The sequence below is a fragment of the Nyctereutes procyonoides genome, unplaced genomic scaffold (assembly GCF_905146905.1).
Source record: "Nyctereutes procyonoides isolate TBG_1078 unplaced genomic scaffold, NYPRO_anot_genome, whole genome shotgun sequence".
Classification (NCBI taxonomy): domain Eukaryota; kingdom Metazoa; phylum Chordata; class Mammalia; order Carnivora; family Canidae; genus Nyctereutes; species Nyctereutes procyonoides.
Window position 1 is genome coordinate 26,950,223 of NW_026575133.1, and position 27,115 is coordinate 26,977,337.

Sequence of the window (27,115 nt, forward strand, 5' to 3'; positions counted from 1 at the left end):
CTGGTGGCCAAAGCAAAAAGGGGGGCATTTGGAGTTTTAAAATTTACTGTCTCAAAAAAAAAGCAAAACAACCCCCCAAAAGGAGGGCATGCTACTCAGCTACCTAGGAGATCTTCTCGTGAGATTTCGTGCTTCAGCTTCCCATGGCCATGCTGGAGTGATGGAGCCTTGGGCATCCTCCAGTACAAGATAAGGGCCCAACATCCACGTGTGGCACATGGGGGCACTTGAGGGGGGCGCAGTCAGTTAAGTGTCTGACTCTTAGTTTTGGCTCAGGTCATGATCTCAGGGTCGTGGGATCGAGCCTCATGTCAGGCTCCATGCTCAGCTCAGAATCAGCTTGGAATTCTCTCTCCCTCTGCCCCTCCCCATCTCACTCTCAATAAATCAGTAAATAGATAGATAGATAGATAGATAGATAGATAGATAGATAAAATCTTAAAGAAAAAAAGAAAACAATGTGGCACACACTCCACGGCCTGTCTTCCTTCTCTCCTGGCTTACCCGCCCTTCCACACACCAGTATCTTACTTTACTCTCAGAGGCAAGCTTCTGGAAATTGTGGCTTGGCCCCCGTCGTGATTCTGAGTCCTCCCTCCCGCTGGAGGCAGCCCCCTCTTGCACAGCCTCCTGGGTGCTGGGCACCACGCTGCCTCCTGATTGTGGAGGCAGCCCTGCTGGCTGCTCCTTCCTCTGGCAAACTCCTGTTTCCCTCGCCTCCCTTTCTTTGTTTCTCCGGTGCCCTCCGAGGCCGCCTCGCCTCCCTTGGCCCTCTTGCCTCTTTCCTCCACGCCCTCTGCCTTTCCTGGGGGGATGGGGTCACTGGTCACCTCTCTGCTGAAGGGCCCTGCTGGGTGTCTCTTGTCCAGTTCTCTCCTCTGACTTTCAGCCCTGCATGGCCAGGTGTCCACTGGGACCGCCTGAGCTGGTGTCCCCGGTGCCCCAGGGTCTCCGCTGGAGATGGAGTCGGTTGCCCTCTCCTTGGGGTGCACACACTCCTCTGCAGCCCCAAGGCCCCTGCCATCATTGAGGCTCTAGCCGCTCACCCAGACTGGGGCACAGCCTTTCCTGCACCCTGGCCCCAGCCCCCTCGGTCCTTGACCATCCTGCAGCCCCAGAGATCTTTCCAAGTTGCCCATCTGAGTGGACCCCTTCTCTGCTTACAATAGGGAGGTAGGCTTTTCAGCCCTCGGGGGGACTCGGGGTCCCCATCCTGCTCTGGGAACTCTGCAGAGCCAGTCCCTTCTTCATGAGCCCCTGGCGCTCTGGCTGCAACCCCCAGCTCACTCTGCACCTGGATGCAGACTGTCCCTTCTCCCTGTCTCCACCTCCCACCTTTTTGGCCTTGCACTGTCCTCTGCTTGACCTTGAACCTCTGCTTGAATCTTGCCTCCTCTGAGAAGCCTTCTTGGACACCTCCTCAGGCTGACTCTGCCAGTCCCAGGATTGCAGCTTCGTGGCCCCTTCTCCCCTAGAGGGCCGAGCACTTTCTCCCATCTTTCACTGCCTGTGCTGTAACGCTGGGCCCACTGCCTGTTCCTGTGTGAGCTGAGAATGATTTTCACAGATGAAAATATGCAATCGATAAAATAGGGAACACTAGCTCTGAACCTCAATTAAGCAAAATGCTATCTTCCCCTAAAGAATTCCATTCTTCGCAGTTGTAGACTTGAGCTACAAAAGTATATCAAAACATTCATCAATAAAACATTTTGTGGAACGTGTTTCTTTTCATGTTTATATATCCTTACATAATAACCTTGATTTTGCCTCTTGGCCCATAAAGCCTAAAATATTTACTTGCTGGTCCTTCATAGGACAAGTTTGCTGACCCCTGGTCTATGTGACACTTAAAGAATGTGAATTTGACTATGTCACCTAACATCCTAAAGCCCTTAGCTGATTCCTTATGTTCTGAGGACAAAATCCAAACCTTAGCAGGTCCAGGTCCTCACTCCCCACTCCAGCCTCATCACAGCTACCCTCCTGTCCCACTCTGCTGTCAGAACTTCTCCCAGGACATCAAAACACCGCCGTTTCTCACACCTGACCCCTCCCCCAGCCAATGGGGCCAATTGCACTCTTCGCACCTTTGCTCATGCACTTGGCCTTCTGGGAGCTTCCTCCGAGTCCCTTGGGTTGGAGGCGGGTGCTCCCTGTTATTCCATGGCCTGCCTACCTGTCACTGCGCTGGGCTCTCTTTATGGTCCTGTTGACCTGGCTTTAGTTCCCAGCAGCAGCCCCTGTAGCCTGTGGGTTCTGGGCAGGCACAACTGTGTCTGTCCCCTTCCCAGCACATGGACAGAAATGACCAAATATCTGTTGAGTGAATGAATGAATGAAGGCAAGAAGGCAGAGTTCTGAGGCTGAGGGTGACCCAGGCCAGTCAGAGGACTGGAGCGGCAGCCAATCTTTTGGGTGAACCATAGGTCACGTTTCCTTTCAGAGGTAGTTCAATGATTGGTGACCAGGTGCTCCAACGGTCAGCTCCCCTCATGCTGGTGGGATGACCACCCTTCAATACAGCTTGAATTGCTTCTGTCTTCTCTCCAACACAACAACACAGCTTTTGCTCTCCTTGTTTTGGTCAAATAACTGGTCAAAGGTCACGATTGCCTCCTTTTTTAAAATTAACTATTACAAAATTGAAGTATAGGTGACATACAACATTATATTAGCTTCAGGTGTACAACATAGTGATTTGACATTTATGTACATTATTAAATGCTCCTCACGATAAGTGTAGTTACCATCTGTCATCATGGAAAGTTACTGCAATATTACTGACTATATTCCCTATGATGTGCTTTATATCCTTGTGACTTATTTATTTAATTGCTGGAAGTTTGTACTTCTTACTTCCCTTCAGCTATCTCACCTGTCTTCCTCTGGCAACCACCAGAGTTGTTGTGTGTACAGAAGTGTGTTCTCTGTACTTATGAGTTTGTTTCTGTTTGTTTGTTCCTTTGTTTTGTTTTTTTTTAGATTCCACGTGTAAGTGAAATTATGCAGTATTTGCACTTCTATGATGTATTTCACTTAGCATAATATTCTCTAGCTCCATCCATGTTAGCAAGATTTCATTTTTTTTTGTAGGCTGAGTAATATCCCATTGTATATATGTACACACCACATCTTTATCCATTCATTTATACCACACTTGGGTTGCTTATATATTTTGGCTATTATAAGGAACACTTCAATAAATAAATATAGCATATATTTTCTTGAATTAGTGTTTTCCTTTTCTTAGGGTAAATCCACAGAAGTAGAATTGCTGTTGGGGGAATCCCTGGGTGGCTCAGCGGTTTAGCGTCTGCCTTTGGCCTAGGGTGTGATCCTGGAGTCCCGGGATCGAGTCCCACATCAAGCCCCGCTGTGTGGAGCCTGCTTCTCCTTCTGCTTGTGTCTCTGCCTCTCTCTCTCCCTCTCTCTCTCTCTCTGTGTTTCTCATGAATAAATAAATAAAATCTTAAAAAAAAAAGAAGTAGAATTGCTGGATCTTATGGTAATTCTGTTTTTAATTTTTTGAGGAACATTCATACTGTTTTCCACAGTGGCTGCACCAATTTACATTCCCACCAACAGTGCACAAGGGTTCCCTTTTCTCCACATCCTCAACACATTTGATTTTTTTTTTTATGATAGTCACACACACACACACACAGAGAGAGAGAGGCAGAGACACAGGCAGAGGGAGAAGCAGGCTCCATCCAGGGAGCGCGACGTGGGATTTGATCCCGGGTCTCCAGGATCGCGCCCTGGGCCAAAGGCAGGCGCTAAACCGCTGCACCACCCAGGGATCCCTTGATTTTTTTTTTTAAAGATTTTATTTACATGATCATGAGAGACACTGAGAGAGAGGCAGAGACATAGGCAGAGAGAGAAGCAGGCTGCCTGCAGGCAGCCTGCTGTGGGACTTGATCCCAGGACTCCGGGATCATGACCTGAGCCAAAGGCAGACACTCAACCACTGAGCCACCCAGGTGCCCCCTACACTTGTTATTTTTTGTCTTTTTGATACTAGCTATTCTGATAGGTGTGAGGTGATATCTTACTGTGGTTTTGCTTTGCCTTTCCCTGATGATTAGTGACATTCAGCATCTTTTCATGTTTTGTGCTAGTACCACACTACTTTGGCTATTACAGCTTTGTAATCCATCTTGAATCTAGGATTGTGATTCCTGCAGTTTTGTTCTCCTTTCTCAGGATTGCTTTGTCTATTTGGAGTCTTTCCTGGTTCTATACAATTTTTTTTAAAAAGATTTATTTATTTATTTATTTTAGCGAGGGAGGGACAGAGGGAGAGGGAGAGAATCTGAAGCAGAGCCCTGCTGAGTATGGAGCTACACATGTGGTTCAATCCCATGACCCTGAGACTATGACCAAGAGTCAGATGCTGAACCAAGTGAGCCAGCCGGGTGCCCCTCCATATAAATTTTAGTATTATCTGTTCTAGTTGCGCCCCTCCATATAAATTTTAATATTATCTGTTCTAGTTCTGTGAAAACTGCTGTTGGTATGTTGGCCATCTGTATGTCTTCTTTGGAAAAATATCTAAACTGGTTCTCTGCTCATTTTTAATTGGATTTTTTTGCTTTTTTATTGTTGAGTTATATGAGTTCATTATATATTTTGGATATTAACATACCATGCTCATGGATTGGAAGAATTAATATTGTTAAAATGTCCACATTACTCAAAGCAATCTACACATTCTGTGCAATCCTTGTCAGCATACCAACAGCAGTTTTCACAGAACTAGAACAGATAATACTGAAATGTGTATAGAATAACAAGAGTCAAAATGGCCAAAGTAATCTTGGGAAAGAAAAACAAAACTGAAGGAATCACAATCCCAGATTTCAAGATACATTACAAAGCTGTAGTCATCAAAACAGCATGGTCCTTGCACAAAAATAGACACAGAACAATGGAACAGAATAAAGAGTCCGGAAATAAACCCACGATTATATGGTCAGTTAATCTACAACAAAGGAGGCAAAGATATAGAATAAGGAAAAGATAGTTTCTTCCACAAATGATGCTGGGAAAACTGGATGGTCATATGCAAAAGAATGAAACCAGACCACTTTCTTACAGCATGCACAAAAATAAACTCAAAATGGATTAAAGACCTAAATGTGAGACCTGAAACCGTAAAACTCCTGAAAGAAAACGTGGGCAGTAAGCTCTTAGACATCAGTCTTAGCAAAGTATTTATGGATCTGTCTCCTCGGGGAAGGGCAACAAAAGCAAAAATAAACAACCAGGACTAAATTAAACCAAAAAGCTTTTGCAGAGAGAAGGAAATCAGCAAAATGGACAACCTGCTGAACAGGAGAGACGTACGCTCTTGTCTCATGATTGCTGAACCTAAGGGGATTCTTCTGCTCTTGTGTCCCTTGACCCGTCTGTGCCATTTTAGGCCAGCAGCCTTCTACATTGTTCCTTCTCCTTGGCTCCTGTTCTCCCTTCCCCAGGCTGCCTGCCTCTGTGGCTGCCCCTTCCCAGGCTCCCCTCCCAGGCTGGCCCTTTAAAGTTGGGCCCATCCTGCCTCTGCCCTGAATCCTTCTCTTGGTTCCCTCTGCTTAATCTCTTGGGAGGACCTCCTCTATGCACATGAGCCCAAGTCCAGGGTCCAACCATCTCTTCTGAGATCCGGCTGGTCTACTGAGTCTCCCATTGCCCCAGCCCTGACTCCTCTGACTTGGCACCCTCCCGACTGAGTCATCATCCCGCTGGCAGTGCCTGAAAGGCCTTTGATGCAACCCTCTGCCATCCTGCTCTCCCTCAGTTCAGGGTCACCATCTCCAGGATCCTCCCTGAACCCCACATTGGAGCCCTGTATTTACCTCTACCTGAACACTGGTCTTAGTCAGGGGTGCCATGACCATCTCCCCCTCGAGGAGGGGACCATGCCTTTCAGCTCCACTCCAGCCTGGCATGTGGTAGGCGCTCAGTACCTATGCAATCTTCTCTCGCTCTCTGTCTATAATTTCTGGGTTTCAGTCCAGGGGATGGAGGTGCAGGTGGGGCAGAGAAGGTTGTCAGGTAGGCAGGCTCTGGAGAGCAGGGGAGGGCTAGCAACAGGGCAGGTGGTGTGCACCACTCAACGTAGATGGTGTGGGTAGAGCATCATCTGCACAGGCTGGAAGGCTGGGGACACTATTTGCAAGGCTGCCACATGTCCTGAGCCCCGGGGCAGGGTGGAAGCTGCACCAGATGCCCCGAAGGTAAAGAGGTTTCACAGGGCTGCCTTCTCCCTGACTTCTCCTCGTCCCTGAGGCTGGCCTGTCCTCCCTGAGGAATTAAGAAGCCCTGTCGGTTTGGGCCTTGGGGCCTGGCAATGGGCTAAAGCAGAGGAAGGGTGGAAACCTTTACTTCCAACCGCCATCAAGATTTAAAGCAAGCTAAAAGGGTGCATTAACCTTCAGGCACCACTGGAAACCCAGCTCCACATTTGCTGGGAATTAAAGTAATTGATGAACTTGTACTTGAGACACAGGTTCACATAAATAAAGAGCTAGGAGCTCTAAAAATAACACCCAGTTATTTATTTATTTTTTAAAATAAGGTGAAGATCAACATGCAACACCCCGTGAGGCTCCATGTCAAGCAATTAGGAAGCTGGAGAGAACGGGGAAATGAAAATGTTAACTCGAAAATCAATGTATTTACCCTAAAAGGGGTTAGAGAACCCTATGAGGAAAATCTGGTCTGGCTGCAGCCCCCAGAGTCACTGTACAGCAGGGTAGGATCCGGGCAGTGAGGGGTTAAGGTATGGATTTCAACTCAAAGTTGAAGGAAGACCCCTGGGTGAGCTTTTCATTGTGTCTACTAAAAATGTTTTAAAAATCAATATAACAGCGTATAAAAGGATCTTCTAAAGATTGAGTTAGCCCCATCCACAGCCAAGTGGGCAGCAGTAAGCAACAGAAGAGGAGAGTGTTTAATCCTCTCCGGCGTGCAGCTAATGAGGCGGGAGTATTTGGGTGATTCCTTGATGCACGTGCAAAAACTGTTTCTAAAGAGTTCTAATTGCCTCTGCAGGAACAGATGATAAAAAGCTGGATCTTCCCATCAGCCGAGACGGTAATTGCACACTCTCCCTGACCCCAAACAGGTTGAACCTGTAGATACGATAGAAACTACAGTAACGAAGATTCATTCAACAAACGTGTGGGATTGGTGCCTCGAGTGGGTCAGGGGCTGGGCTCGGTGATACCTGGCCGGACAGAAAGCTGACGAGGAAGGAGCACTGCCCTTGGGGAGCTCACACTCTGATGGGGTGGCTTTCACATTTTTTAACCAAGCCCCTCTGAAGACGCACGTTATGGCATGTGGCCCAGCGCACATCCGTACATGGTCTGGAAAAAAAATTCATGAAGCGATATTTATTTTCACTTCGTGTGATGCACCCTGTGTTCTATTGTAGCCTATTTTATTGAAAAAGAATAAGTGCTGGTTGCTACCCTCCAAATTGATTTCATGACCCGCTACTGATGCGCAGTGACCTGAAGTTTGAAAATTCTGATCTAATACGAGGGCAGAAGTGAAAAGTGATTTAAGAGCAAGAAAGTGCCATGGGTGAGAGTAGAGAGGAGGGCGGGGCTCTTCTGGCTGGGGAGGAAATCAGGGAGGGCCTCAGGGTGGAGGTGGCATTCAGGCTGGGCCCTGAATGATGGTTGGAGCTTGCAGTTTAGACAGGCTAAGCCGGAAAGAGTAACTATATTTGTAATAGTGTATACATGATATTATTAATGTGGTAAACGGCATTCTTCTTCTCAAGGGGCTTTTCCAAGCCTATAGTTTTATTGGATCGTCCTAGCAAACCCTTGATCAAGTTAGATATTAGCTGCTTTTTATCAAGGGGGAAACAGAGTCAGAGCAGTAAAGGATTTTGCCCAAGGACACACAGCTCCCAGACTTCAGCAGAACCCAGTCTGGGCTTGAGTCTGGCTGGATTGCAGCCCCGTTGGGCCCCCAAGGCAGGAAGCACCAGGCTGGGCTCCGTTTCACTTCTGGCTGATGGTGTGAGGCCAGGGATTGGGGGGCAAGCATCGACCTTACGGGGCTCTTCCCCTCTGCTTTCCCTCTCCAGCTGTCCCCACCCCAGTGTTCCTGCTGGCACCTCTCTGGCCGATGCTCTGGGCACTTTAGGGGCAAGTGAGGCTGTGGGCCCTTCCGAGAGACCTCAGCAGGCTCTCCTGCCATCACAGCCAGCTGACCCCTCTCCTGGGGGTCTCTGTCTGGAGAAATGAACTTGGTGACCTCCAACATTCCATCTAGACTCAGGGATATGAGGACCCCACCTCCCGCCGTCCCCCAAAACTTCCCTTGCTCTCTGTGAGCCTAGCCTCCCAGCCTGGAGGCCAGAGCGGCAGGTGTATCTTTCCTTTCTCCAAGTATGAGATCTGCTCTCACCCGGGCATCGGACTGAATTCCCAGCTTCATCTGTTTGACTTCCTTTCTCTCAAGGAACTTACAATTTAATCAGGAGTCCCTAATAGTACACGCATTCTAAATTGCAATCATTTATTGCATCTAGCCTGGGGCTTTTCTGTCTGTTAGAAATATCAGGGTTATTTCCTTCTTTTAAGAGTTTACGTTAAAAAAACCCCAAACTTTACAAATAATGTTTACTGTTTAATGTTCTCCCCTGAAATATCAATCTGCAAAAATAGAAATCCTTTTTTACAATTCATCTTAAGGATGGAGTTCCAGTTTCTTATAATGTAATGAATGTACTGCAGATAATGGTCCAATAGTGCAAATGAAAGGCGCATATAATCAAAATGATAATAGCGCGTATTGTACGGCTTGTATAATAAAATCCATACCAATATGGAAATCATATCTCAAGGCAACATTCCTCTCTTTGATTTTTGTAATAATTGTACATGTAAGAGCAGGGCAGCGAGAAGTGGGGGAACAAAGGCCTTTATTGCTTCATTAGGCAGCTGGCGTTCTGATGGTCCGGCCTGTCAACAGCCGTCCCTTAATTTCCAAGGGAAGCTTCTCCCCTTTCTGCAGAAAAGATTTACTGTTCACGTCAGCGCCCTCCTCAGCCCCCCCTTCTCTGCAAAGACTCACAATTAGACTAAATGAGCTGTGATAGCAATTTTGATCGGCACCTTCTGCCTTCTGGGCCACCGGGTCTCGGGGTTTGGGTCAGATCAGAGCCAGGCCCCTGGACGCATTGGTGGGAAGGGAGGAGAGGCCTGGGGGCAGGTTTGGGGAGGCTTATGGAACCTCCGGGTGGGACAACTTCTGTGGCCATTTGGGCCCCATTCTGTCCTATTTCTGAATTCTTGTGTTCGGGCATAGGCCATCATGCCTCTGTTTACCGAGACTTTGGCGGGTCGTCTGTGTACAAGGAACTGTGGGCACAGGGCTGTGTCTGAGGGAGTCTAAGAGGAGTGGGCACAAGCCCCCCAGTCCAAGCAGTGAGAGCACACGAGTGAGCTTGCATGGCCTGTTGTGCAGTCTGAAGGAAGATGTCCATTCTGGGGTCCACGCTGGGTGGATCTTGGTATATGCACTGACTTGAGTGTGACTTTGGCATTGGCCTTGACCTTTACAGCCTCAAAGATGGCTCAGGACAGAGCTGGCCTGCACACCCAGGTCCTCAAGGCCACATCTGCTGCTCTTTCCATTGTACTCTGTGTTGGCTTTGCCATGTGTGCAGTCTGGGTAGAAGGAGGTAGAGCTGAGGGTGGGGACTCTAGGTGGAAGGTCAGAGTGGCACTCTTCAGAGGTTGAGGACCAACAGGATTTCAGTGGCTGGTGGTCTCCCTCAGTGCCTACCCTGGCCTCACCTTTAGAACCTCCTCATTAGTCCCTCTTCTCTGGCCCCTGACCTCAGCTGATCATCTGGGCTTCCAGGTGGTTCCCTTGTCAATGCTTCTCCCCAGGCTTCAGCACAGATGTGACCCTTTAGCTGACAACTCTGCCCTATGGGACCTATATGGGTAAGTTAGCACTGGCTTCCCTCTTGGCCAGTGTGGGGTACAGTTGATAGCAGTACTTTTGGGACATGATTCTGCATTATCCCAGTGGATTCTTTAATAGCCCTTTCAAGTGAGTGTTTAATTATCACTATTTTATGAATAAAGCCACTATAAACATCCAAGTGCAGACTTTTGTGTAGACACAGTATTCACTTCCTTTGGGTAAATATCAAGGAGCTTGATTGCTGGATCAAGTATGCTTAGTTATATAAGAAACTGCCATACTGTCTCCAAAGTGCCTGCACCATTTTGCATCCCCACCAGCAATGAATCAGAGTGCCTCTCCATCCTCGCCAGCATTTGGTGTTGTCAGTGTTCTGGATTTTGTCCATTATGATAGGTGTGTAGTGGTATCCCATTGGTTTAATTCGTATATCCCTGGCAACACATGATAAGGAGCATCTTTTTGTACGCTTATTTGCCTCTGGATATCTTTTTTGGTGAAATGTTTGTTAAGGTTTTGATGCATCTTTTAAGTGGGTTGTTTGTTTTTTTTATTGTTTAGTTGTATATCTTGGATAACAATCCTTTACCACATGTGTCTTGCAAATATTTTCTTCCAGTTTGTGCCTTGTCTGTTCATTCCCTTAACAGTGTCTTTCACAGAACAGAAATTTTTACTTTGGATGAAGTTATGCTTATCAATTCTTTCTTTCATGCCTTTGTTGTCATATCTAAAAAGTTACCTCCAAACCCAAAGTCATCTAGATTTTCTCCTGTTATTTTCCAGGAGTTTTACAGTTTTGCACCTACATTAAGGTATATGATCCATCCTGAGTTAATTTTTGTCAAGAGTGTAAGAGCTGTGTCTATACTTATTATTTAATTTTAATTTTAATTTTTTATACTTATTATTTTACATGTGGATGTCCAGTTCTAGCACCATTTGTTGCAAAGATCATCTTTTCTCCATTATATTACCTTTGCTTCTTGATTAAAGATAGATTGACTATATTTACGTGGGTCTGTTTCTCTCCTACCTAGTTCCATTGATCTATTTGTCTATTATTTCACTAATACCAACCACACTGTCTTGATTATTGTAGTTTTATATTAAGTCTTGAAGTCAAGTTAGTGTCAGTCCTCTGACTGTTTTTCTTCCTCAGTATGGTGCTGGTTATTCTTTTGCCCCATTATATAAACTCATTCACAAAATAACCTCCTGAGATTTTGTTTGACTGCACTGAATCTCTACATCAAGTTGAGAAGAATTGAAATCTTGGCGATATTTTGTCTTCCCATCCATGAACATGGAATGCCTTTCCATTTATTTAGTTCTTTGATTTCATTCATCAGTTTTATAGTTTTCCTCATATAGATCTTGTACATATTTTATTAGGTATATACTTCAGTGTTTCATTTTTGGGGTGCTAATATAAATAGGTATTGTGCTTTTAATTTCAAATTCCACTTGTTCATTGTTGGCAAATAGGAAAGCAACTGACTTTTGCATCTTGTAACAATGGCCTTGCAATCATTATTTTTTAGTTCCAAGATTTTTTTGTTGTTGATTTTTTTCAGATTTCTTCATAGGCAATCACGTCATCTGCAAAAGTTTTATTTTTTCCTTCCCAATAAGTATACCTTTTATTTCCTTTTCTTGTCTTACTGCATTATCTAGGACTTTCAGAATGATATTGAAAAGGGTCTTGAGAGGGACATCCATGCCTTGTTCCTAATCTTAGTAGAAATAACCTCAAGTTTCTTACCATTGATTGTGATGTTAGCTGTAGTTTTTTTTTAAAGATTTTATTCATTTATTTATGAGAGACACAGAGAGAGGCAGAAACATAGGCAGAGGGTGAAACAGGCTCCCTACAGGAAGCCTGATGTGGGACTCAGTCCCAAGACCCTGGGATCATGACCTCAGCCAAAGGCAGATGCTCAACCACTGAGCCACCCAGGTGCCCCAGCTGTAGGTTTTTCATCGATATATATATTTTTTTTTATCAATTTAAAGAAGTTCCCTTCTATTCCTAATTTACTGAGAGTTTTTTTTTTTAAATCATGAATGGGTATTGATTGGATTTTGTCAAAAGATGCTTTTTCTGCATCTATTATGATCACATGATTTTTCTTCTTCTTAAAAATACTTTATGTATTTGAGAGAGAGAATGCACAAGAGGTAGTGAGTGGTAGAGGGAGAAGCAGGCTCCCTGCTCAGCAGGGAGCCCTATGAAAGGGTCAATCCCAGGACCCTGGGATCATGACCTGAGCTGAAGGCAGATGCCCAGTGGACAGAGCCACACAGGTGCCCCTGATTTTTCTTTTTTTAAAATTAAAAATTTGTTTTAAATCAGTTAGTTAACATATAATGTATTATTAATTGCAGAGGTAGAGGTTAGTGATTCAACAGTCTTATGTATTACCCAGTGCTCATTACATCAAATGCCCTCTTTTTTTAAAATTTTATTTTTTATTGGTGTTCAATTTGCCAACATATAGAATAACACCCAGTGCTCATCCCATCAAATGCCCCCCTCAGTGCCGGTCACCCAGTCACCCCCACCCCCCACCCACCTCCCTTTCTACCACCCCTAGTTCGTTTCTCAGAGTTAGGAGTCTCTCATGTTCTATCTCCCTTTCTGATATTTCCCACTCATTTTTTCTCCTTTCCCCTTTATTCCCTTTCAATATTTTTTATAATCCCCAAATGAATGAGACCATATAATGTTTGTCCTTCTCCGATTGACTTATTTCCCTCCAGTTCTATCCACGTCGAAGCAAATGGTGGGTATTTGTCGTTTCTAATGGCTGAGGAATATTCCATTGGCTACATAGACCACAGCTTCTTGATCCATTCATCTTTTGATGGACACTGAGGCTCCTTCCACAGTTTGGCTGCTATAAACATCAGGGTGCAGGTGTCCCGGCATTTCACTGCATCTGTATCTTTGGGGTAAATCCCCAGCAGTGCAATTGCTGGGTCGTAGGGCAGATCTATTTTTAACTCTTTGAGGAACCTCCACGTAGTTTTCCAGAGTGGCCGCACCAGTTCACATTCCCACCAACAGTGCAGGATGATTCCCCTTTCTCCACATCCTCTCCAACATCAAATGCCCTCCTTAATATCCATCACTCAGTTACCCCCCCCCACCGCTCCCCTCCAGCAACCCTCAGTTTTTTTCCTATGGTTAAGAGTCTCTCATGGTGTGTCTCCCTCTCTGATTTAATCTTGTTTTATTTTCCTCTCTTCCTCTATGATCGTCTGTTTTATTTCTTAAATTCCACATGAGTGAGATCATATGATAATCACCTTTATCTGATTGACTTGTTTCACTTAGCATAATACCCTCTAGTTCCATCCATGTCATTGCAAATGGCAAGGTTTCATTTTTTGGATGGTTGCGTAGTATTCCAGTGTTTATATACACCACACCTTGTTTATCCATTCATCTATTGATGGACATCTGGGCTCTTTCTATAGTTTGGTTATTGTGGACATTGTTGCTATAAACATTGGGATGCAGGTGCCTCTTTGGATCACTACATTTGTATCTTTGGGGTAAAAACCTACTAGCGCAATTGCTGTGTTGTAGAATAGCTCTATTTTCAACTTTTTGAGGAGCTCTGATTTTCTTCTTTAATTTTCTGATGTGATGGATTATAGTGATTTGTTTTTGGGTTAGCCTTACAGATGCCACTTGGTTATGATATATAATTCTTTTTATATATTATTGGATTTAATTTGCTAATATACTTTTTTGAGGACTTTTTTGCTTCTATGTTTATGGGAAGTATTGGTCTGTAGTTTTCTTTTCTTGTTATGTCTTTGATTTGGTGTTTAGATGATTTTGGCCTCACCAAACCAGCTACAAAGTATTCCCTCTGCTTCTAACTTCTGAATGAGATTGTAGAGTATTAGTATAATTTCTTCCTTAGTTGTTTGATAAAATTCACGCATCTAGGCTTAGACTTTCTGTTTCTGAAGGTTATTAATTATTGATTCAATGCCTTTAATAGATATAGATCCGAACCCATCTAGGCCTAGACTTCCTGTTTCTGAAAGTTATTAATTATTGATTCAATGTCTTTAATAGATATAGATCTATTCAGATTATTTACTTTTTCTTGTGTGAGTTTTGGCAGATTGTGTCTTTCAAGGAATTGGTCCATTTCATCTAGGTTATCAAATTTGTGGCCATAGAGTTGTTTATAGTAACTTTTATTATCCTTTTAATGTCCATGGAATCTGTAGTGATGTTTCTTCTTTCATTTCTGTTATTTGTAATTTGTGTCCTTAATCTTTTTCCCTCCTTTGGTTAGCCTAGCTAAAGGCTTATCAATTATATTGATCTTTTTAAAGAATCAGCTTTTGTTTTGATTTTTTCTATTGATTTCCTATTTTCAATTTCACTGATTTCTTGCTCTAATTGTTATTATTTATTTTCTTCTCCTTTGGGTTTAACTTGTGGGTTTTTTTGGTTTCCTAAGGCAGAAGCTTAGATAATTTATTTTATTTTATTTTTTTAAGGATTTTATTTATTCATGAGAGACACAGAGAGAGAGGCAGAGACATAGATAGAGGGAGAAGCAGGCCCCTCATGGGGGGAGCCCAATATGGGACTTAATCCCAGGATTCTGGGATCATGCCCTGAGCCAAAAGCAGTTGCTCAACCACTAAGTCACCCAGGTGTCCCTAGATAATTGATTTTGGATCTTTCTGCTTGCTAAAGCATATGCATTCAATGTTATAAATTTCCCTCAAAGCACCGTTTTCTCTGCATTCCACAAAACATATCTATCTAGTTAAACGTATTTTTAGTTTCTCTTGAAATTTCAATTTTGACTCATGTTATTTACAAGTATGTTTTTTAATTTCCACATGTTTTGGATTTTCCAGTTATCTTTCTGTTATTGATTTCTAGTTTGATCTAATTGTGGTCTGAGAGCAGGTATTATATAATTTCTATACATTTACATTTGTTAAGATGTGTTTCATGGCCCAGAATGCAATCTGTCTTTGTGAATGATCCATATGAGCTTGAGAAGAGTGTGCATTCTGGGGGCATCTGGGTGGCTTTTGATTTCATCTCAGGTCATGATCTCAGGGTCATGAGATCTCTGCCCTGAGTGTAGAGCCTGCTTAAGATTCTCTCCCTTGCCCTCTACTGCTTCTTGCTGCTCATGCTCTTTCTCTCTTTCTAAAAACACACCCCCCCAAAAAAAACAAAGGAATGCATATTCTGCTGTTGTTGAATGAAATAGTATAGTCAATAGAGATTTATTATATCCAGTTGATTGATAGTGTTGTTGAGTTCAACTATGTCTTTACTAATATTCTGCCTGTGGGATTTTTTCATTGTGATAGAGGGGTGTTGGAGTTTCCAACTGTTATAGTGTATTAATCTATTTCTTCTTGCAGTCCTATATGTGTCATATATTTTGATGCTCTGTTGCTAGGAGCATACACATAAGGATTGTTAGGTCTTGGGATTTGATTCCTTTATCATTAGTAATACTCTTGTTATTCCCGATAACTTTCTTTGTTTCAAATTCTTCTCTGTCTGGAATTACTGTAGCTACTCCAGTTTCTTTTGATTACTTAAATAGTAGATACATAGATATGTGGTAATAGATACATTAGATATATACATAAGGATATGTAATTCAATACATTGCTGCTATTGTTATTTTGAACAAACTGATATTTGTTAGGTCAGTCGAGAATAAGAAAATATGTTTTAATTATACCTTCACTTATTCCTTCTTTGATGCTCTTCCTTAATTAGTGTAGATCTGAATTTCTAATATATTATTTTCCTTCTCACTAAAAAACTTTTAACATTTCTTGCCAGGCAGGTAATTCCCTCAATTTTTATTTGAGAAAGTCTTATTTCTCCTTCACTTTTGAAGGATAATTTCACAGGGTACAGAATTATAGGTTGGTGGGGTTTTTTTCCTCTCTCAACACTTAAATATTTCACTCCATTCTCTTTTGACTTACATGGTTCTGAGATGTTGGATACGATTACTATTTTCTCACCTCTGTAGGCAAGGTTTTCTTTCTTCTCTTTTCTTTTGGGATCTTTTCTTTATATTTAATTTTCTGTAATTTGAAAATGATATGTCTAGGTGTGGTATTTTGGCATTTTTCCTGCTCAGTGTCCTCTGAGCTTCCTGCATCTGTGGTTTGATGTCTGTTGTTAATTTTGGAGAAATTATCAGTGATTATTACTTCAAATATCCCTTCTGTTACTTTCTCTCTCTCTCTTCTTTTGGTGTTCCCATTGTGCATATGTTATACCTTTGAGGCTATCCGACAGGTTTTGAATCATTCTGTTCTTTTTTCAGTCTTTTTTTGTCTTTGGTGAAAACCAAAGGGCTGAACTTCAGCCCTTGGGGGCCTCTCTGCCATCTCTGTCATCATATCCTCAAGATCAAGGATTCTCTTCTCAGCCATGTTAAATATTTTTAAGTCCATTGAAAGCACTCTTTATTTCTCATACAGTGTTTTTGATCTCTAGCATTTCTTTTGGGCTCTTTTTAGGATTTCCATCTCTCTGCTTAGATTGTGTATCTGCTCTTTCATGCTATCTACTATATCCATGATGGCCCCTAGCATATTAATTATAGTTGTCTTAAATTCTCAGTGTGATAATCCCTGCCCATGTCTTGTTTTAATGCTTGCTCTGTCTCTTCAAACTGTCTTTTTTGTCTTTTTCTATGCCTTATGATTTTTAAATTGATATTCAGATATGATGTACTGGGTAAAAGGATTGCTGTAAATAGGTCTTTAGTAATGTGGTTGTGAGGGGAGAGGGAAGGCCTATTAGTGAGTCTGTGCTTCTGGGCTGTGAACTTCACAGTGTTTTTCAGTTTGTTTACTCCTCCCTGCTTAGGTGATACACGATATCTAGATTGGACTGGAGTTAAGAATTTCTATTTCTGTAGGACAGTTAAGCTCTGATAAACCCCAGCAAGTTAGGTACTGGATAACTAGTTTCTCCTGAAGGCTGGCCTTGTTAAGAGTGCTCTGGCATATTTCGGAAAAACTTCATTTTCCTCTCTACCTCCCAGAAACATGAGGGGATTTTTCTCTGATATTTACTATAAGAACCTGGTAGAGCTCCTGGAGATTAAACTCATGAAAGCATGGGACCCTTCCTATGATAGGGACCTTCTGGAATTTTAAGTCAATGGGACTCATTCCCATTGAGCCCCCAGCGGTTGTTGATGATAGTTTGTTGGTGACAGTTCCTATTTCCCTACCTGTCCTGGGTTCTGTGGCAGTTTCTGCTACATTCATTTGGGATTCTCTGTATCTGGTTTTCTGTCTCTCCAGTTTTGGGGGCAGCGGTCGGCTCTGTGACCTCACTTCTCTTACAGATCTGAGAAGACTTGTGGATTGTTCAATATGTTCAACTTTTTGCTGGTTGTGATGATGAAATGGCAACATCCAAGCTCCTTACATGTGGAACTGGAGATCTTTTAGGGTATTTGTTTATATAGCATCATGTCTTTTTTTATTTGGTTTCTGCTGCTGTCGACACTCACAGGCTACAGACATTTTTGTTTCATTGCATTAAGCTTTGCTCCCCAAGGATGGGGAATGCACCTCGTCTGATCCTTTGCATCCCCTAGAGTACCTAGCACAGGACAGAGCAAGTGATATATTCTCAATGCTATTTGTTGACAAAATGATAACAACAGCCTTTCAGCTGTTGAAGACTGGTTCACAAGCACCTCCACATGCTTAATTCAGGACCCACCATTCTTCTTCCAATGGAGCCAACTGTTCCTCTGGGCCTACGTACTCGGCATGAATTTCTGCATGTCATTATTACAGCAATCTGTGAGTTATGCAGGGCAACAATTTTATGAGTTACTCGCCTGCAAAGAAGGGGAACCCGTTATTTAGAGAAGTGTTAGGTGTGTCACCCATGATGTCCTAGGGGACAATGGCAATACTGGGATCTGTCCCCACTTCCCTGGAGGAGATTTGGGACCAGTAGCAGGAGTGGGGGCTTGGTTTTTCTCACTGGTCCTCATCATCACTGGCCAGTGGTTCTGAACTCCAGCCTTTGGGGGCCTCTCTGCCAATCATCCTGCCTAGACCAGTCCCCAGGGACACAGCTAACCCCCCCCCACCCCACCCCCCGCCACACACACGGCTTCGTTCCTGTTCTTTGCATTGAAGGCCTTTATGCAGTGGGGAAGAGCTTAGGGGACTGGATTTCTAGCCCTGGCTCCATCACTTCTGACCATGGGACTGTATGCCAGACACCAACTCACCAAGCCTTGGTTTCCTTTTTTTGTAAAATGGGGCAATGCTGTCTGTCCAGCTGGGCCTATAGGGCTGTCATGAGCCCACACCAACAGTTCTATGTGAAAATGCTTTGTGCTTTGTGAATAGACATACACTCTACACTGTATGTACATTGTAAAATGGAATTGCTTTTTTATTTTTAAGATTTGAGTATTTACATAGAGGCACTCTCATATGCATGATCATTTCAGAGGCTCATTTATTTGTCTTGCTGTGTAAAAAAAAGATATGAACCCCCATGGAAGCTACTAGCACTCTCCTCATAGTTCTGAAACTTGATTTCTATTGTCACCCTTACATTTCCCAAGGATTAGCTGGGGTCGGGGTCATCCAGCATCGGGATGGTAGCTCCGAGTTAGAAGTTAATTATTCTTTTTTATTGTATCAAGGACACTTAATTCTTTTAGTGATTTATTCTTCTTTGTAATTATAGATGTGGTGGTTAGAATGTCTTGTACACTACATTACAGATTTTCTTTTATACAATTTATCCCCATTACTGATTTAAAGCTCTTCCTTTATAAGTTTTTATTCCTGTTTCTGTGACAGTGTTTAGGGACTTTGGCCAGGCCCAGTGCCTCTATGGGGGCTATTAGAGTTGCTGTGTACATATATAATTAAGGAATTTCAAAACACAAATTACCGCCTTTGGGGCCAATAGCCAGCGCAGTTACCATCTATCATGCCAGCTCCTGAGACAGCTCTGTGTGCATTTGGTAAAGTAAATTAACATACAACAACTTTGCTTAAAATAATGCTCAAATTTAAGATGTAGCGAGAAGCAGGAAAAACAAATAAAGGCATCCAGGGAGAGTCAAATCACATATTTAAATGAGGAGGAAATTCCTGCCTGGTGCCTTTCATCACCTGTAGGTTCCTGCACAAAGCTGTCTAGATACTCTGAGTCCCTCTTCACTTTCCCTGGCTTTCTGGCCAAGCTTGGTGGGGTTTGCATCATCTCTGAGCCGACCATGGGCTTGGAAGGGACCTTTGGAGCCTCATCTATGTCACATATTTTATCCTTTAGAAATGTATTATCGTAGACACAATGAAATAACATTTTAGAGTTTAGGAAACAGGAGGGAAATCACCCATCACTCTAGCAGCTGAAGACAAGCTGTCTCAAATACTAGCCCAATGGGAGGCTTGCCTCTGGCTTTTATGTCCAAGCTGGGACTCTTGGCCTCAAAAGCTTGCTTCTGGTCTTGGAAGTTGGTCCCTTCCCAACATTATAGCATTACATTTTTTTTGTGTGTGCTGCCAATAAAACCATGTTCAAGGCTAATATTAATGCTTTAAAAAATACAATTGTCCTTAGGAGCCCAGTTAACAGAAGCAGAGTCTTTAAAACAGATGTGTTTGTGGTCCAATGTTGATGTGAACGAGGCACTGGCTATTCAGATGGCTGTAGAAGATTCCCTGCCCCCTGAGAAGGAAATGAAATGATGGTTCTTTATATACAAACCTTAATGTCAACCATCGCTATGCTTTGCAGCAATAGCCACCAGTAATATTTCAGTGTGTCTTTTTAGACCAGCTCGATGTATATTTTATACATAAGGATTAATCTTTCAAAACGCAAACTGGACTTTATTACTTTTTGGCCCTTTCCTCACTTACTCTACTTTGAATACTTTCCCAAGTCAGCAACTAGCTCAGCATGTGACTTTTAATGCCTGAAAAAGATTCTATCACTTAGCTTAGACCACCATGTCTTTAGTCTTTTCACTACTAATGAAAATTTAGGCTCTTTGCCTGTTTTCTTTCTGCTATTAAGGATGAAGCTTCAGTGAACATCTTTGTACACGCATCTTTGCCCATGTCTCATAATTTCCTTAAGATAAATTCTTAGATATGGGGATACTGTGTCAAAGGTTATGCACATGAACATTACCATTTATTCCTCCTACGAGTAGCATTTTCCTTGGTAAAAGAAGTGAATTGCTTTGAGACAAATCTGCTGCACTTGTAGTATTTGTGTAGAACATCTTCTTGGCAAGAAGGGATAAAGGTGAGTGCTGACACCAGCCTCCAACCCAAGAGCAGAAACAGAAAATGACGAAAGGACCCTGGAGTCACAGCTCCCTGGGGAGGAAACTGCCAACTGCTCCCCAAACCACAGCTAATCCTCGGTGGGGAGGGCAGCCAGCCAAGACTCTTTATCTGTTGAAGGTGATTTAGTCAAGATAGAGTAACAGGATTTGGAGCTTTATAAAAGAAGTGGCTGTTGCACAGAGCTGGTTGTAGTAGCATTGTGGCAAGAACCATGGCCATAGAAGGCTCCAGAAGCTTTATTCAGTCAGGCAGTTTAAAGAGTGTTGGGTTTTCACTGAGTGTCATTCTGTGGGATACCAGCCCTAGAAGGTGAGCAATAGGTTGGCTGCAAAGCTGTTTCTTTTCAACTCATTAGGGAACAGCTGTGTCCCCAAGTATAATTCGTGAACTGGTTTTGACACCATATTTCTTTCTGGGCTCTCACCTCAACAGGAGGCTCTGGTTTCTCCCTTCTCAGCATGTGTACATTGTCATATAATGTAATGTAATATCATATAAATTATATGTAATATATTATATATACAAATATATACATTTTTAAAAGCCAGGTTGATTTGGGTTCCTGTCACTTAGATACAAGTGTCCTCACTACTATAGTAATACTAAATTTCAACTCAATTCAGGGATCTAAATGGATAATGTAGCCATTGAGCCTATGTGAATGGGCTAAGATCTCTGCTTAGCACTGACTGCAGGTGGCTACATGAGTCTAGTCCTTCCCTCAAGGAATCTGTAGTCTAGGGTAGGAGCTCAATGTCCCACAGACAAGGCAGAGGTAGGATGGGTGGTCAGGGAAGGAAAAGATCACATTCAACTGGCAGGATAAGGACAGGATTCACGGGGAAGTGACATTACTTTTTTGTTTTTAAAAAGATTATATTTATTTATTTGAGAGAAAGCATGTGAATAGGGGGAAAGCAGAAGACAGGGGGAGAATCTCAAGCAGACTCTGCACTGGGTGCAGAGCCCTATGCAGGGCTCGATCTCATGACCCTGAGATGAAACCAAGAGTCAGATGTTTAAATGACTGAGCCACCCATGCACCCCGAGGAAGTGCCATTTCTGACAAGTCTTGGGATGTGACCAAGAATTTGATAGGTGGAACTGGCAAGTGATAGCATCTCAGGTAAAGAACATAGCAGGACCAAATGCTGAGAGGGAAAGTAGAGTACTTTCACATTTAGGGAGAAACTAGGAGATAAAACTAGCAGGAAGCCTGGGGGCCTTGGATGTTGTTTAGATCCTGAATTCCAGGCTGAGCTAAAAACAAGATTTCCTCTGCTGTGTTTGATGGAGTAGCTTTTATCAGACCAGCAGACCCATGGAAACAGCTAGAAAGCCCACACAAAATTAAATAAAAAAACAAAAGCCCCCAAAGCATCTGTTTGGAGGCATCATAAAGCTGTGAAGGCAGCCAGAAGAGGTCTTAGGATGAAGGGATCATTGAGGGCAGGTCAACACTATCTGCCACTTTTCCTTTTGGGTGCTTTGTTGATATTTGGTTGTGACAAGAAGCTGAGATGCTTGCTAAAAGGCCCTTGCTGAGAGGCAGAGAAGCCAGCAGAAAATTTGGCAATCCTGTAGGGCTGGGAAAGCAAACATTAGAGGTTGAGATTGCTTAGGCAGCCAGAACTTAAGATAGTCAAGATCACAAAGAGAAGTGAACAGAAGTAAACCCAATACTTGATAGTACTCACCTTTAGGTATTTACACAGGGCAAGATGCTAAGAATCAAAGAGGTGGCTGAAAAAATAGGAAGTTATTGGCAGTTTTATGGTACTAGGGTGAGAAATGTATGTATTCAGGAGACATGTGGAAGGTGGGGGATGGTGGTGGTGGTGGTCTTAGTAAATACTCCAGACTCTGAACTGGACATCTGGAAGGCTACAACCTTAGATGGAGGAAACTGGAACTTTACAAAGACTATAATTTAGTCTAGGGTCAGCAGGAATTAACAAGATAGAAAGCAAACATAGAATAAAACCATATATTCATTTTTCAAAAAGACTAATAAAATTGACAACTGCCTAGCAGGACTGGGAGAGAGCACAATGTACAGAAATTTGGATTGAAAAAAAAAATCACTATAGGGAAGCCTGGGTGGTTCAGCAGTTGAGCACCTGCCTTTGGCTCAGGTCATGATCCTACAGTCCCAGGATCGAGTCCCACATCGGGCTCCCTGCATGAAGCCTGCTTTTCCCTCTGCCTATGTCTCTGCCTCTCTCTCTGTGTCTCTCATGAATAAATAAATAAAATGTTAAAAAAAAAGAGAAAAATCACTATAGATCCTACAGATATTAATGGTAATATGAACAATTTTATTCCAATATATTTGAAAATTAGCAAAACAGACAATATTAGAAAAACAACACTTAACTACAAATTACTCAAAAACAAATAGACAATCTGAATGGTCCTATGTCTATCAGAGAAACTTATTTTGTAATTGAATTCTTCCCACCGAGAAAGCTCCAGATTCAGATGGCTTCGCTGGTGAATTCTTTCAAACGTTCAAGGAAGATATAGCCAACTAGTTGTACCAAAATTTATTTATTTTATTTATTTTTTATTTATTTATGATAGTCACAGAGAGACAGAGAGAGAGGCAGAGACACAGGCAGATGGAGAAGCAGGCTCCATGCACCGGGAGCCCGACGTGGGATTCGATCCTGGGTCTCCAGGATCGCGCCCTGGGCCAAAGGCAGGCGCTAAACCGCTGCGCCACCCAGGGATCCCTGTACCAAAATTTAGATAAAGAATCCCTTCCCAACTTGCTTTATGAGGCTAGCATAATATCACAAAAGCTTGATAAAAGACATTACAAAAAAGGAAAATTATAGCTTATTTTCTCTCATGAACATAAAAATCTTAAACAAAATATTCTGAATAGAATACAAGGATATATAAAAGTTATGTTGGGTTTATCTAGGAATGCAAAGTTAGTATAATATTAAAAATTAATCACTGTAATCACCACATTAACAGAATAAAGGAGAAAAACAAAATGCAACAAAAGCATATGACAAAAAAGTAAAAACTGAGAGTAAGAATAGAACTTCTTAAGCTGGATAAAAATTCTATAGTAAAACATCATATTTGATGGTAAAATATAAACATTTTTCTCTCTGAAATAGTCTAAGTGACAAGGATGGCCACTAACACAAGTTCTGCGTATTACTGGTGGTCCAGGCCAATATAATAAGGTAAGAAAAAGAAAAAGGCAAAAAAAAAAAAAGATATAAAATGCTTCTTATTTATAGACAACATGATTGTGTAGAAAACAAAAATAATATATAAATTATTATTTTTATTTTTAATTTTATGATAGTCACAGAGAGAGAGAGAGAGAGAGAGAGAGAGAGAGAGAGAGAGAGGCAGAGACACAGGCAGAGGGAGAAGCAGGCTCCATGCACCGGGAGCCCGACGTGGGATTCAATCCCGGGTCTCCAGGATCGCGCCCTGGGCCAAAGCCAGGCGCCAAACCGCTGCGCCATCCAGGGATCCCCATAAATTATTAGAATTAACAAATTAGCCTAGCAAGATCTGGATACAAAGTGTGTGTGTGTGTATATATATATATATATATATCCAGATCTTACATATGTATATATAGTATTTTTCTCTGGCAGCAAGAAGAGAAAATCACAAAATAAAATAATCACTTCCAGTAGCACCAGCCCCTTTCACTCCTATACCTCAAACTAAAAAAACCCACATTGAATTTCTAGGAATTAATCTAATGAAAAATGTGTAAATCTTCAACACTGAGGAGTATAAGTTTTTTTTTAATGTTTTATTTATTTATTCATGAGAGACCCACAGAGAGAGGCAGAGACATAGGTAGAGGGAGATGCAGGCTCCCCGTGGGGAACTTGATGTGGGATTTGATCCCATGACCCTGGGATCACAACCTGAGCCAACAGCAGAAGCTCAACCACTGAGCCACCCAGGTGCCCCCCAGAAGTATCAGATGTTAATGAAGGAAATTAAATATGACAAATAGTGAAGGTATATATACCATCTTCATGGATTAGAAAATTCACTACTATAAACATATCGAATCTTTCCCAAATTATAGATTCAGTGCAATCTGAATCCAATTCTAGTATGATTGTTTTGAAATTGCAGTCTGATTCTTATATTTATATGGAGAAGCCCAGAAGAGCTAAGACAATTTTGAAGAAGAGCAAAGTTAGAAGACTTATATTATTAGATATCAAAACTTACTGTATAGCTGCAATAATTAAGAGAGCATGGCATTAGGGTAAGGATAAAAAATTATAATGAAAGAGAATAGAGTCCAGAAAGAGACTCATGCATTTAAGATTAGTGATTTATGTCAAAGGTGAATGGCACTGCAGTACACTAGGGAAAAAGAAGTCTTTTCAACAAGAGATCCTAAATCAACTGGATATCCATTTGAAAAAAAAAAAAAAAACCCAACCTGACTCCTATCTCATACTGTACATGAGAAACAATTCCATAGATAGGATTATAGATCTAAATGTCAAAAATAAATTAATAAGTCTTCTAGAAGAAAATGTAGAGACATCTTTATGACCTTTGGCTTAGGCAAGGATTTCTAAAATATGACACTAATAGTACTAATTTTAAAGAACAGGATTAATTGGTTGGACTACATTAAAATTTTAAAATTTCTGTTCACCAAAAGACACTAATAAAGGATAAAAAGTCATGCCTCAGAGTAGGAGAAGATACCTGTCATACATATATTTGACTAAGGACTCATACTAGAATATATTTTTAAAAACCCCACAAACCAATAAGATAAACCACTCAATAGAAAAATGAGCAAAGGGATCCCTGGGTGGCGCAGCGGTGTGGCGCCTGCCTTTGGCCCAGTGTGCGATCCTGGAGACCCGAGATCGAATCCCACGTCGGGCTCCCGGTGCATGAAGTCTGCTTCTCCCTCTGCCTATGTCTCTGCCTCTTTCTCTCTCTCTCTGTGTGACTATCATAAATCAATGAAAATTAAAAAAAATTCAAATGTGTCAAGCTTGTCCCTAATACCTTCTGAGCTTTGTTTAAAAAAAAAAAAAAGAAAAATGAGCAAAGAGACTTGAGTAAATGTTTTACAAAAAAGCAATAAATATCCAAGTGACCAATAAATATCTGAAAAGTTTCTCAACCATGTTAATTATCAGGGAAATACATTTTAAAGCCACAGTGAAATAACCATTTGAATGGTTAAAATTAAAAAGACCAATACTACCATGTGTTGGAGAGTATGTGAAGCAATTAGAATTCTTATTTATTGTTGGTGGGAATGTAAACTGGGATGTCCACTTTGGAAATAGTTTTTGGCATTACCTACTAAATTTGAACTTAGATACAGTCTGTGACCCACTGCTTCAATACCTACGTATATGCTTAAAATAGTTAAGTACATTTATTCATCAAAAGATATGCATGAAAAAGTTCACAGCAGAACAATCTGTAATAGCCTGAACTGGAAATAACTCAATGTCCATCAACAATAGAACAGAAAATTAAATTGTGGCATATTCATACCATGGAGCATTCTATAGTGATGAGAAAGAACAAATTATAATTATATACAACAATATGGATGACTCTCCCAAACATGATTTTGAGGGAAAGAATCCAGACACAGAAGGGCACATATTATTTGATTCCATTGACATAAAGTTTCAAAAATAAGCTAAGCTAATTAGAGTGATAGCAATCAGGATAGTGTTTATTTTCCTGAACGGGGGTGACTGCCAGGGGTTGTCAGGAAGACTGTGGGATGCCCGGACTGTGCTATGTGTTGATTTGGTTGGTGTGCTTGTCTTGTGAACATTTACTGAGCTGTGTCCTTTTTGGCATGTGTATAATTCTTCATTAAAAAGTTTACTTTAGGGTCACCTGGGTGGCCCAGTGGTTGAGCTTTTGCCTTTAGCTCAGGTCATGATCCGGGGTCCTGGGATGGAGTCCCACATCAGGCTCCCTGCAGGGAGTCTACTTCTCCCTCTGCCTATGTCTCTGCCTCTCTCTCTCTGTGTCTCTCATGAATAAATAAATATTTTTTTTAAAAAAGAGTTTACTTTAAAGAGCTTAATAAATGACCCCATGTATGATCATGGAGGAGGTGTGCCTGATTCAGTCTGAGGGGAGTATGAGGGTGGGGGATGGTGCTGGGAGGGACCATGGTGGGAGACTGGGGGCAGCACAGAGCAGCTTTACTAGTACTGCCCCAGGGAATAGGATCTGAATTTTTGCCTTACTTCTGTCCTTGGCTGCAAGATCTTGGCCAGTTGTGATGGTTTTCTGGGTCTCTCTTGGACTGGATCATGGGTTTTCAACCATGGACCTTTGTGATTGGGCTTTGTAGGTCTGTAGACCGTAAGCCGGTATGTATGTGTGCTTTTGGGGAGAGGACCAGAACTTTTTCTTTCTTTCTTTCTTTCTTTCTTTCTTTCTTTCTTTCTTTCTTTCTTTCTTTCTTTCTTTCTTTCTTTCTTTTTTCTTTCTTTCTTTCTTTCTTTTCTTTCTTTCTTCTTTCTTTCTTTCTTCTTTTCTTTCTTTCTTTCTTTCTTTCTTTCTTTCTTTCTTTCTTTCTTCTTTCTTCATTTCTTTCTTTCTTCTTTTCTTTTCTTTTCTTTCTTTTCTCTTTTCTTTTCTTTTCTTTTCTTTTCTCTTTTCTTTCTTTTTATTTTTACCAAATTCTTTAAGGTGTCTGGAACCTAAAAAGATTAAGAGTCACTGAAAACATAATTCCAAAGGCAGTTTAGCTTTGCCTGTCATGATTTTCTGG